Genomic DNA, 14,586 nt, shown 5'->3' with positions numbered 1-14,586 from the left:
TAAACTGAATACTCTGTATGAGATACTGCCAGTTCTGGAAATTGATATTGGTTATTTTCAGAAGAATTTTGGAATAAAGATTATATAATGAACTTCTACAAGTGATGTGTAATTCATAGTAGCAGCATCAGTTAATCACAAATTTAAGCTTGATACAGTGTTTTCTCTTTACCTGGACCTTGCTGTTTGTTTTTTTATTTCAGTGATCACAGTTGTTTTAAGTATTGATGATTAAATTTAGCACGGTTTGTAGTCATAACTGTCATATGTATCAAATTGCCAAGATTGAAATTGCATGGAAAAAGATTTGAGAAGACCTTTTCGGTTCTATTGTGCACAGTAAACAGTAAAGTTTTAGAGAGATCGGACAAAAATGGGATCTGGGGTTGGATATGGTTTCGAACTTCCTTTTTTTTTTCTTTGTTTTTTTTTCTCCAGTCAGCTGTTAAATAAATGGTGATGCTCATGAGTTTGTGCCTAACTCTGTGTGTGCTTTTTTTTCACCAATCAAATGAACCAAATTTAACCTCCAAGCTTAAATAAAATTGACCTAACCAACAACGAGCTGGTGAGATATGACGAAGGACTGAATAGCTGTTCTCGTTATTGTGACATATCATTTGCAAGATTGAACTAGTAAATTTTTAAGTGGATTCATTGATCCACATAATTTTATAGGATTGGGAGAGCAATTTGTTCCATGCCATCTAGATGATGGATGATTGTTTCACTGATATTCGCTTTTGTTGCACAAAGTATACAACGTCCAAAAGTTCCTCTTTCCAACACCAATAGTTTACATTGCCGACGACGACCTCAAACACAACACCAACAGATCCACTGCTTTGAGCTCCGATTGGCCGACAGTGGAATCGCTTGGTGCCTTCATCTCTCTTCTTCATTGCCTATTATACCGGCGAGATCGTGGCGGTTGTCAAGTCCGACAAGAACGTTGAGACCTTCTGCGGCCAAGTAGCCGCCATCATAGTTAATGAGGGTGACGTCGGAACAGCCATTGCCGAAACGGAAGACGAACTCGACCAAACCAAATCTAAGGCCTATTGTTCATCGTCAGATTTGATTCACCGGTGCGATTCATCCCGCCGTAGCTTCCGCTGCCTCCTTGTGTTTGTATATACATATATGTGTATATAAAGTATTGGAAGGGTGAAGGGGCGGCTGGTGTTGGCGCGGCAAGAGAATGCAGATGTTGTCTCACCACCACCATACTCATCCTTCACCGGACAATTTCACTGCCGGAGTATAGAGAGAGAGAGGAGGGGTAATTACAGGAAGGAGTAATATATATATATATATATATATATATATATATATATATATATATATATATATATTTGCACAGATGGGTATATGTGTCTATATCGGTGTATAGAGAGAGAAAGGAGAAGGTCAATTAGGTCATTTAACTGTTTTTGATATTTTGTTATTAAAATTAATCAAATGATGTAGGGCAAATTAGACCTTTCACACGTTTTTAGGCTATGTTTGGCTGTCAAATTTAACAAGGGGGTGTCATTATTCAAAAATTGAATAAGTTTCATCTGGGTGTCCTTTTGGCAAACCTCAAGGGGTTTTAGTGTACTTTACCCAAAAATTTATATGAGGCCTAGTAAATTTATTAAAGGAATTTTTTTATAATTTTAGTGAGAGTAATTTTAAAATTTTATAGGTATAAATATAAAAATATATAAATTTATAGGCGTAAAATTTAATAACAAAAAATTTAACCTCATTATAGATTCGTGCCTAATCTAACTATCCCTACAACTCAAATTTTACAAAATAAATTTTATCTTCGTTGTGATCCATTTTTTTTTTTTTTTTCTACTCTGTGAAATATTGTTTCAATATATACACCGTATGTTTTCTCTACCCTATGAAATATTGATCCAAACAACTTCAAATTTTTATTATACATAATTATGTCAAGAGTATTCTTTTGTGAGAATGCCATCAATAAACTTTATGTCCATTTTTTTTTTTTTTGGGCTTACAAGTTCTATAAAATCTGAATTAGAAAATAGTCACATTACTAACACGAAAATTCAAGATACAAATCTTGAATTACATAATACATTGAGGATGTGCATTGCAACTCTTAATTAAATGATTTATTTATTTTTACATTTATTCAAATATTAATTAATTCCAATCAATCAATTAGCGAATTTCTTAATCAACTAATAACTAAAAAGTATGGACAGTTATGAAGGAGTCTATGGTGTCGTGTCCCTTAATTAAATGATTTATTTATTTATTTATTTACTTTTACATTTATTCAAATATTAATTAATTCCAACCAATTAATTAGCCAATTACTTAATTAATTAGCCAATTACTTAATCAACTAATAACTAAAAAGTACGGACAGTTATATGAAAGAGTTGTACGCGTATGGTGTCATGTCGGTATTGGGCATCGATGCTCCTCATATATCTGTCCAACAATGAAAATATGTAAATTAAATTTTATTATTTTGAATATTTAGCGAACACTTCATCCGATCATTTCCAAACATTTAGACGGATATTTTCCCACATTTTTAATACAAGTCTACCAAATAATAAAGTATTTAATTTTTTTTATTTAAGAAAGAATGGCATATATATAGTCTAAAAAGTTAAAACAAAGTAGTGGAATATGATATAAATAATATAAAAATCATTAGTAAATGTCATCGTAGCCCAACGGTTGGATTACTCTCTATTATCTTAAGGAGTCCGACTTCAATCTATATATAGTCGTGTCCACTCTAAGAGCGAATTCGTCCCTAATTTATGAATCTTAATTTTATCAATTTACGAATTTCTTTTGTCAATCCTCGAATTTTCTATATGTGACATTTACTATGGATACAATTATCAAAATGTAACAAATAATTTATTGTTTTATAATTCTTTAAAGTAATTATTTCATGTACAAAAATTTAAACCATATTTCTTTAAGAATCTAAATTTAATATATATAGAGTTAAAATATATATATATATATATATATATATATATATATATATATATATATTTGTATTTTTATTATTACTAATATTCTGTATCTCATAACATTGAAGGAATAAGGTGACTTATAATTGAAACACGTGCTTATGAAATTACATTTTATTATTCTACAAAATATAATATCTTTGAAATATGTATAAATATTAAAAACATTTTACCCACAATAGTATACGATTAAATAAGATCAAATTTTAAATTTTTGCCTTTTTGCATTTTTGGTACTCCAACACTTTCACTCATTTTCACTCCCGCGATCGGTGTGTCCATGCTACATAGATTATAATCACTATTCATTATGCATATTATTTAATAGAGCAATCTTGCATAAAGTTCAAATGAGAGAGACACGACGGTTATGGGTCTTAAATGAAAAGTAAAATTACTTTTTTACCCTTAAATTGAATAGGTGGACGTCGTAAAATTGCTTTCCGGATTTGAAGGAGTGATAATTAACCTCCATTAAAGACCTGATTCGCAAAAGAAATATTGAGCCACAAGGACAACTGTAATATTTGGAGGGTTGAATGCATCCTGTGCTTGAGACCATGAAAGTTGGTCAGGTATAATATTATTTTCAATAATAGGCTGTGATCTTAGCTAGATTTTCGTAACCTATACATATGGTTCTTGTTTATTTTATTCATTTATATTTGCAATAATTATATACGCTCTTAAAAAGCAAGATCTTGTGTTGGTGAAAAAGAGGAACAACCTCAATTCCATCGGAAAAAAATCCTATGTTAAAATTTTATCTTCGTTTTGATCCAAAGAAATTTTAACAAAAAAATTTGATCTTCGTTTTGATCCAAAAAAAATTTATCATGTTAACGATGAGCCAACTGCCGCCGACCTTAGAATCTAATTTCAAAACTGAGCCGACCTTAAAAATGATTTTAATTGATAGAAGATGCTTAAATGATCTAATTGATAACAACAACTTAGTTTTGTTCTGTTTGTGGTACAAAAAAGTAAAAATGATAATAACAATAATAATGGTACGGTGCCTCTAATGGAACGAATTTGGTAAGTCTTAAATGAAATAGGAATATAGTAATAAAAATTAAAACTCATCTCATGTTTAGAAGAGGAGTAGATTTAGTGTTTAACCCGCCCTGCCCTGAACCCGATTTTATAGTATGTATATATATATATATATATTATTTTTAATTTTTTAGCTTTTTTCATTATCATATTGTTGGTGTTTATTTCTTTATTGTATTACTCCCCCAGTCCCATATTAGTAGTCCATTTTTTTTATTTTTACATGTCCCAAATTAGTTGTCCTCTTTGAAAAGTCAAAGTAAATAAATTCTATATTTCCATTATTATCCTTTATCTTTTTAAAAAATTTCAAACTTTATAATTATATATATTTAAATTAAAAGGGACAAATTGGTAATTTTAAAAGGGGACAATACATTAAATGCATGTCCCCTTAAAAACTCTCATTTCTAAAATGGACCTCTAATGTGGAATGGAGGTAGTACATTTTTTATTTCCATGGTATCATGTTATCGATGTGAGGTCGGTACTCATTCTGTCCAATGGAGGCAGAGATTATATCGGTACTTTGCCTAGGGCCGAGGCTAGTTAAATTTGGTTGAATTTTTTTAAAAGACCATATTACCCTTAAAAGCATGAAAGGACAAAAGTATCCTTAATTTCCAACCGTTTGACTCCAATATCCCAGTCCTTATCATGAGCAACAAAGCCAAACATAGCTTTAACCAAATTTCCCCATATCACGAACTCTGTAACTGGTTTCTGGCGAGGATAAAGGACGGTGGCACAAGGATTTACTAGTGAGCACGCAAACTGGGTGTGGCCGGCGATGGCAGCGAGCTTGACAAAATGATAGTGGAGAGGATGGCATGAATGAGCCACCAAAAATGGACAGGCGACCAGAATGATTGGCCTGAATGTCGGCGAGCTCGCGAGGATGCCCAATAAGGCAGCAAAGAATTTCTATAGTTGGCCTATTGATGTGTTCCTATATAGCAAAGAAATCTGATTATCTAATATCACTAAACCAACTGAATCTTGGGTAAAATAGCCAAGTGCAAGGAAATGTATAGACAATATTCTTTAGACTCTGGTTCAAATTTGTGAAGTTTGATATAATAACTGAATAATGTGTCATCATTTTCAAAGCCATGGATATGGGTAGAGAAGTTCAAGTTCATGCATAAAATAGATTGTTGTGATGACCCTGTAGGCGGGTGTGTCATAGGCGGGTGCGAGATACTGATAGGTTACCACACTGGCGAGTTACGGGTGCACAATCCCACATCGCTTGGGAATGGAAAGGTGAAGTGCTTATATGTAGGTGTGTCACTCCAATTGGTATGAGGCCTTTTGGGGTAAAGTCCAAGAGTAAAACCGTGCGGGCTCAGGCCCAAAACGAACAATATCATATCATGTGGTGGAGTAAGTCATTACAAATGGTGTTAGAGCCTAACTCAGCTGGAAGTGTGTCGACGGGAACGTCGTGCCTCCAAGGGGGTGGATTATGATGACCCTGTGGGCGAGTACGAGATACTGACAGGTTACCACACTGGTAAGTTACAGGTGCACAATTCTACATCGCCTGGGAAATGGAAAGGTGAAATGCTTATATGTATGTGTGTCGCTTCAATTGGTGGTATAAGGCCTTTTGGGGTAAAGTCCAAGAGCAAAACCGTGCGAGTTCAGGTCCAAAGCAAACATATCATACCATATGGTGGAGTAGGTCATTACAATTGTAAACACTAGCGAGGAATAAAGTGGGAACAAAGTTGACTTTATACTATCAATTTTTGAATAACAACTGATAGAACAAAAAATAATGGTCCCTTCTCGTGATGTAATTGCCCTAAGATACACTTAAAAGGTAAATGTCGAGTAATCCATGAGATAAGTTTCTTAGATTTATATTTAGGGAACAATTTATAAATGAATTAAGCATTATAATCAAAGATAGATAGAAATAAGATAACAGGTAGCAAAAACAAGTTTGTGAATATAATTTTAAATTGTTATTTCATAATTACTCAAAAGAAGATCCTTCAATTTAATTGGAATGAACCTCACCGGTGATGAACAAAAAGGTCGGTGGCGCTGTAATTGAACTTACCGGCCAAACAAATTCCGGCAAGACCCACTGAGCTTTGGTAACCATCAACTTCAACAAGCCAACTTCAGACCCAGCAGCTTCGATATTCTTCTTCATCGCTGGTGCTGTTCATTTTGAGACCCATCGACAATACCAATCTCACACCGATGAGCTCCAAGCGTCGGCTACACAGCTCATACTGGCGAGCTCTAAGTATCGAGAAATCCATCGCGATTGAAGTATTCAGAGCTATGCTGCTTGTGCATCACCATGATCGAAGTGTTCAAAGCGGCGTCAAAGTGGCTTCCTTTTCTGCTCTCTGTGTGTTTGCCGTGAATAAAGGAAGGTGGGTTAGGGTTTGGTCGTTATCTCTTGTTGCAATCCTATTGGTGGGTTAGATGTTGTTTTGAGTGAAATTGAGATTATAAGCAAACTGCATCGTTTTATTGCAAGGGCGGCTTTGTCTTTTTTCTTTTCTGGTGGCCTAAGTGGACAAATTGCAACAAATTGAAAGAAACTGTGTTGTTTTATTGGAAGGGCAGTTTCATTTTTTTTTTTTTTTTCGGTGGTCTAAGTGAGCAAATTACAACAAATTGAAAGTTTAGGAAAGTTTCTTGTAGTTTCGGGAGTTAGTTGCAAAAACTCCATAATTCAAAAGTTTTTTTTGCATTGCATGTACTGAAAGTTGAATTTTTGACTTGTCTTCTATCAACAAAAAGCCATTCTTTGATGAGCCTTTTCTCTTTCTCTTATCTTTTCTTTAAATAAATCCAATATTTTTGTGTGAAATAATTTGTTAAATGTTTTAGGATTATTAAGTTTGTTAACAATTAATATTTTTTTAAATAGTTAGAAAATATTGAAAGTAGAGAGAAAATTTGTATTTTAGTGAAAATTTCCACTAATATCTTTCTCTCTCTCTCTCTCTCTCTCTATATATATATATATATATAATATGAGATCTATTGTTTGCTTTATCTACAATTCCAAATCTTTCCAACTTCATTTTAGATGGAATAATAAAGTAGTATTTGTGTTGAAAATGCTTCATCTACATCCACGCTAGCTATCATGTAAACACGTAAAAAGAGACCTAATTAACTTTGTAAAACATGAACATCAAAACTAGTTTAGAGTTTATTACGAATTTATTTTAATTTTTCATTCATCCAACCTTCCAATTAGATTACATTCAAATTGCAATGTGACCCTTCATTTTATATATACTAGGAATAGGCACGTGCGATGCACGTGGTGAATATTTTGTAACTTATAAAATTTTTGGCTTCATATTGATTAATAAAAATTTATTTTATATTAATAAATAAATACTGAAATATTTTAAAATTGGTGATAGAGTTTAAGTTTCATAAATTAATAAATTCTTTTATGTTTTTATATTAATACTGAAATATGTATATTTTATTTTTTATTAAATAATAATTTTTTATTTTAATAGTGAAATATTTGAGTTTTGCAAAGTAACAATTTTTTTTAGGTAATTTGAATTTTATTAGGTAATTTGTAATTTGAATTTTATTAGATAATTTAAAATTTAGTATAATTTTTAATTTACAATAGAAATTCAATTATATTAATTTTTAAATAAATTTTAATATAGAAATTCAATTTTACTAATTATACATTAGATTGAAATTGATATAAAAATTTATTATATGGAGTTTGTGGTTTTTGGAAGACCCTAGGTTATATTTTATTTTCTTTAAATATGTAATTTGTGGTAGATTTTATAGAAATTATTTTATTTTATTTAGATATATCTTTGTAAAAGTAGATTTTTTTATATTAAAAAACTCATAAAAAATAGATAAATACAAGGGTTATATACTTATATGTGATAGAGTTCTCTTTTTGTATTAATTAATAAATATTTTTTATATTAAAAAATAAATACTGAAATGTTCAAATTCTTTAACATTTATATTTTATTTATATCTATTATTATATTATTATATATTTTCTTTAAATATATCCTTGTCTAATGTGATAGAGTTATAGAAATTATTATTATTATTTTTTAAATATATCCTTATTTAATTAGATTTAATTTTATTAGAAAACTCATAATAAATAGATAAATACAGGTTATACGTGATAGAGTTTTAAAGAAAATAAAATACTTAATTTGTGGTAAAGTTTTGGTAATTTGTTTTAGAGTTTTATAAAAACTATTTAAATATATCCTTATCTAATGTGATAGAGTTTCATTGAAAATAAAATAGGTAATTTGTAGTAGAATTTTATATAAATTATTTATTTTCTTTAAATATATATATCCTTGTCTAATTAGAAATTTTTTTATATTAAAAAACTCATAATAAAAGATAATTTGTGGTAGAGTTTTAGAAAAATTATTTTATTTTTTATACCAATTATTAAATATTTTTTATATTAATAATTTTTTTCTAGTTATATTATATTTTATTAAAAAAATTCATAATAAATACATAAATAGGTAATTTTTATTAGAATTTTATATAAACTCTTTTAAAAAAATATTTTATTTTCTTTAAATATATCGTTGTCTAATTAGATTTCTTTCATAAAAAAATCACAATAAATAGATAAAAAAAAGTTATATGTGATAGAGTTTTAAAGAAAATAAAATAGATAATTTGTGGTAGAGTTTTATAGAAATTATTATATTTTCTGGAAATCTTTTTATAATAAATAAATAGGTAATTTGTGTTACAGTTTAATAGAAATTCTTTAAAAAACACTTTTTATATCAATTAATAAATATTTTTTTATATTAATAATTCTTGTCTAATTAGATTTCATTTTATTAAAAAAAAAACTCATAATAAATAGATAAATAAGTAATTTGTGTTACAATTTTATAAAAACTCTTTTCAAACATCTTTTTATATTAATTAGTAAATATTTTTTTATCTTAATAATGCTTGACTAATTAGATTTTCTTTTATTGAAAAAACTCATAATAAATAGCTAAATAGGTAATTTGTTATATAGTTTATAGAAACTCTTTTAAAAACTCTTTTTAGATCAATTAATAAATAATTATTTATATTAATAATACTTGTCTAATTAGATCTCCTTTTATTAAACAACACTTACTAAATATATAAATAGAAAATTTGAGTTAAAATTTTATAGAAACTTTTAAATATTATATCTTTGTCTACTGTGATAGAGTTTTATTGAAAATAAAATTTGTGATTTGTGATAGAGTTTTACAATTTTTTTTTTTAATTTTCTTTAAATATATCCTTATTTAATTAGATTTAATTTTATTAAGAAACTCATAATAAAAGTTAATTTGTGGTTGAGTTTTAGAAAAATTATTTCATTTTATATATCAATTAATAAATATTTTTTATATTAATAATTCTAGTCTAATTAGATTTTCTTTTATTAAAAAATTCATAATAATAAATAGATAAATAGATTAACTTCAATTTTATTAGATAGATTTTAGAGTTTGATTGACATTTTTTTTTTTATAAAAACTCTTTGCATATCAATTAATAAATACTTTTTTTTATTTATAAAAATAGATAGTTAAATACTGAAACTCTTTGCATATGCAATAATAATATAGATAAATTTTTTTTTATATTAATTAATAAATATTTTTTTATATAAATAAATAAATATTTAAACACCTTGGCACAACTTCTGTATTTTACTCAGAAAATAAGGTTTTCTTTTATTAAAAAATTCATAATAATAAATAGGTTAATTTGAATTTTTTTAAGTAGATTTTAGAGTTTTCTAGAAGTTTTATTTCCTATAAAAACTCTTTTCATATCAATTAATAAATATTTTTTTTATATAAATAAATAAATACTGAAATACTAAAACTCTTTCCACATTTAATAAATATTTTTTAAATAAATAAATAAATACTGAAACTTTAGATTTACTTTTATTAAAAAATTCATAATAATAAATAGATAAATAAGTTAAATTGAATTTTATTAGGTAGATTTTAGAGTTTTATAGAGTTTTTTTTTTCTTTTATTTATTTATTTTTATAAAAACTTTTTTCATATCAATTAATAAATATTTTTTATATAAATAAATAAATAGTAAAATACAGAAACTCTTTGCACATTTAATATTTTATTTTATTTAAATATATCATTGTCTAATTGAATTTAATTTTATTAAGAAACTCATAATAAAAGTTAATTTGTGGTAAAGTTTTAGAAAAATTATTTTATTTTATATATCAATTAATAAGTATTTTTTATATTAATAATTCTTGTCTAATTCAATTTTCTTTTATTAAAAAATTTATAATAATAAATAGATAAATATGTTAATTTAAATTTTATTAGATAGATTTTGGAGTTTGATAGAGTTTTTTTTTTAAAAAAAAAAAAAAATACTTTTCATATCAATTAAAAAATATATATATTTTTATAAATAGATACTTAAATACTGAAACTCTTTCCACATTTAATAGTAGTATAGATAAAATCTTTTTTTATATTAATTAATAAATATTTTTTTATTTAATTGAATTTATACTTAAACAAGTTGGTAGAACTTCTGTATTTTACTCTGAAAATTAGATTTTTTTTTATTAAAAAATTGTAATTTGTAATACATGTTAGAGTATGATAGAAAATATTTTAAAACTCTTTTTACATGAATTAATAAATATTTTCATATTTTAATAATTCATATCTAATTAGATTAGCTTTTATTAAAAAAAAAACTCATAATAAAAGTAATTTGTGGAAGAATTTTAGAAAAATTATTTTATTTTTTATATCAATTAAAAATATTTTTTATATTAATAATTCTTGTCTACTTAGATTTTTTTTTATTAAAAAACTTATAATAAATAAATAGGTAATTTGTGTTAGAGTTTAATATAAACTCTTTTAAAAACTCTTTTTATATCAATTAATAAATATTTTTTTATTTAATAATTGTTGTCTAATTACATTTAGTTTCATTAAAAAACTAATAATAAATAGATAAATTGGTAATTTGTGTTAGAGTTTTTTAAAAACTCTTTTAAAACCTCTTTTTGTATCAGTTGATAAATAATTTTTTATATCAATAATACTTGTGTAATTAGGTTTCTTTTCATTAAAAAAACTCATAATAAATAAATAAACGGGTAATTTGTGTTTGAGTTTTATAGAAACTCTATTGATAGAGTTTTATGGAAAATAAAATAGATAATTTGTAATAGAGTTTTATGGAAATTATTTTATTTTCTTTAAATGTATACTTGTCGAATTAGATTTAATTTTATTAAGAAACTCATAGTAGTTATATAAAAATTATTTTCTTTTATATATCAATTAATAAATATTTTTTATATTAATAATTCTTGTCTAATTAGATTTATTTTATTAAAAAATTGATAGTAATAAATAGATAAATAGGTTAATTTAAATTTTATTATGTAGATTTTAGTGTTTTATCATATTATTTAGAAAATTTTTTTTTATACTGAAACTCTTTACATATCTAATAATAGTATAGATAAAAACTCTTTTTATATCAATTAATAAATAATTTTTTTATATAAATAAATAAATATTGAAATACTAAAACTCTTTGATAGAGTTTCTGTATTTTACTTTGGAATTCAACTCTTTTTATATCAATTAATAAATATTTTTTATATAAATAAATAAATACTGAAACTCTTTGGTAGAACTTCTGTATTTTACTCTGAAAATCTAGATTTTTAGAATTCTCAATTTCTGTACCCCTTCCTTCTTCCTCCATACCTCTATTTATAGGTTTTTTGGATGAATAGGATAATGACATGTGTCATTTTCTGATAATGACATAATCATAACTGGGCCGGACCGGTTATATTGTGATAATTATCCATAAAAAATAACTAAAAATAAGAGTTTTATATAGAATATGATTGATTTTATTAGGTAATTTTTAGATTTTTATAAATATTATAATTATCCATAAAAAAAACTAAAAATAAGAGTTTTATATAAAATGTGATTGGTTTTATTAGGTAAATTAGATTTTCTTTTATTAAAAAACTTGTAATAAATAAATAAATAGGCAATTTATGTTAGAGTTTAATATAAACTCTTTTTATATCAATTAATAAATATTTTTTATTTTAATAATTCTTGTCTAATTAGATTTACTTTTAGTAAAAAAAAACTCAAAATAAATAAATAAATAGGTAATTTGTGTTTTAAAAACTCTTTAAAAACCTCATTTTGTATCAGTTAATAAATAATTTTTTATATTAATAATACTTGTCTAATTAGGTTTCCTTTTATTAAAAAACTCATTAAAAAACTCATGATAAATTGATAAATTAGTTATTTATGTTAGAATTTTATACAAACTCTTTAAACACATCTAATAATAATATAGATAAAAACTCTTTCTATATCAATTAATAAATATTTTTTTATATAAATAAATAAATACTGAAAACTCTTGACAGAGCTTTTGTATTTTATTCTGAAATTCAACTCAATTAATAAATATTTTTTATATAAATAAATAAATACTGAAACTCTTTGGCAGAGCTTCTGTATTTTACTCTGAAATTCTGGATTTCTAGAATTCTCAATTTCTGTACTCCTTCCTCCTTCCTCCATTCCTCTATTTATAGGCTTCTTGGATGAATAGGATGATGACATGTGTCCTTTTCTGATAATTTCATAATCATAATTGGGCCGGGCCGGTTATATTGTGATAATTATCTATAAAAAATAACTAAAAATAAGAGTTTTATATAGAGTGTGATTGATTTTATTAGGTAATTTTTAAAGTTTTATAGAAACTATTTCTACAAAAACTATTTTTATATCAATTAATAAATATTTTTTTATATAAATAAATAAGTACTGAAACACTGAAACACTTTGCACATTTAATAATAGTATAGATATAGATATATATATATATATATATATATATATATATATATATATATATATATATATTTGTTTGAAATTCCCATAAGCAGTGTGTGAGCCTCGGTTCGACCATCCTCACCCTTCCGCTCCTTGTCAGCTAAATATAATATATATATATATATATATATATATATATATATATAGTCTTCACTGCCAAAAAAAATGAAAATAATACTAATAATTATAATAATAGCAGAAGGAAATGACCATGATCCCTCTGAGACAGAGAAACTCACTTTAACTAACTCTCCAGCAGTTGTTTATTGGGTGTCATCATGCTTGGTTGATTATTGATGGCTCCTATTGGGCTGGGTTGGGTTGCTCTTCTCTGGGCTGGGTTGCTCATCTCTGGGCTGGGTTCTTGTATAAAATGAAATTGAGCCTTCCTCAGGCTTGACTTTGTAATTACGGAGTATTAAAATTTCAATACTTTACCTTTTACAATTCCCGAAAAAAAAAAAAAAAAAAACCTCTCCAGCAGTAAGCAGTTTTCAATACATGGATTCAGATTTTGGACATTTGGACTGACAATACAAAATATGGTATTATAATTTCAGCTTCCGGGTCATACAAAACATAATAAAAGTAAGATAAAAAAAAAAGTGGAATACACAAAATTTGAAATGCGAAGTGGAATTTTATTAAAATAGCATCATTTACCAATGTTTGAAATAAACATCAAAGATAATTGATCCCGAATATAATTAAGCAAAACATAAGTAATACATTATTAGGTCTTCATCTTCACAACATTCTCTCTTCCTCGTCCTTTTCCGCTTCCACCTTTCAAATATGCGATGATTGCCAGTTTGACCTAGTGATTGAGCACAACTAAATAAATAAATAAAAATCAGACTCATTTAAATCTAATTATTAACTACTAACAAATTAATAACTACTATGATTACAATTATAAATTAATAACAAGTGTTAAAACTAAAATTGCAAATTCGGCACTAAGGAATTTATAGTTTCTATTATATAGATTTTTCACTAAGCCTAACATTAGAACAGCAAAACTATATGCATTTTGGATCCAGTGCCTTGTGTTGAATCTTATGTCATTGCTTCAATTTAATTCCTCTCTATATATAAATCTAAACAAAATTGATATTTTCTTGACTAATAGTGACCAAACTAAAAAGTTTATGATTTATATATTCCAAAAATGCCTAGGGAAGAAAGAAAAAAATGATTTTATTGTATAAACTAAAAAAATTTAAGCGTCTCCTCATCCTCCACCTCAATAGTCACTAGCAGCGGTGATCATCTGGGCCGACGGTCGGAACCCCATCCACATAGTCTCCGACGTAGTGGCGGTGATCACCAGCACTGTCGTCGTCGGAACCCTCATCTTCATGTATCCGCCCGGAACTCTCATCACAAGGGGAACTCCGATTCCGGCGTCTATGAAAGCGTTGACCGGAGACGGCCTCAAGAGGGAAATCTGAAAGCGGATGTGAGGGTGATGTAAACTATAATTATTCGTGTTAAACCATTCATCACAAATAAACATGAATCCCATAATCTTAGAATTTCATGATTT

This window comes from Cornus florida, unplaced genomic scaffold, assembly GCF_030987335.1.
Source record: "Cornus florida cultivar Cherokee Brave unplaced genomic scaffold, ASM3098733v1 CherokeeBrave_3.0.0_Hap2_Chr02, whole genome shotgun sequence".
NCBI lineage: Eukaryota > Viridiplantae > Streptophyta > Magnoliopsida > Cornales > Cornaceae > Cornus > Cornus florida.
The sequence above is the reverse complement of the archived record's forward strand: the minus strand, read 5'-3'. Positions refer to the sequence as shown.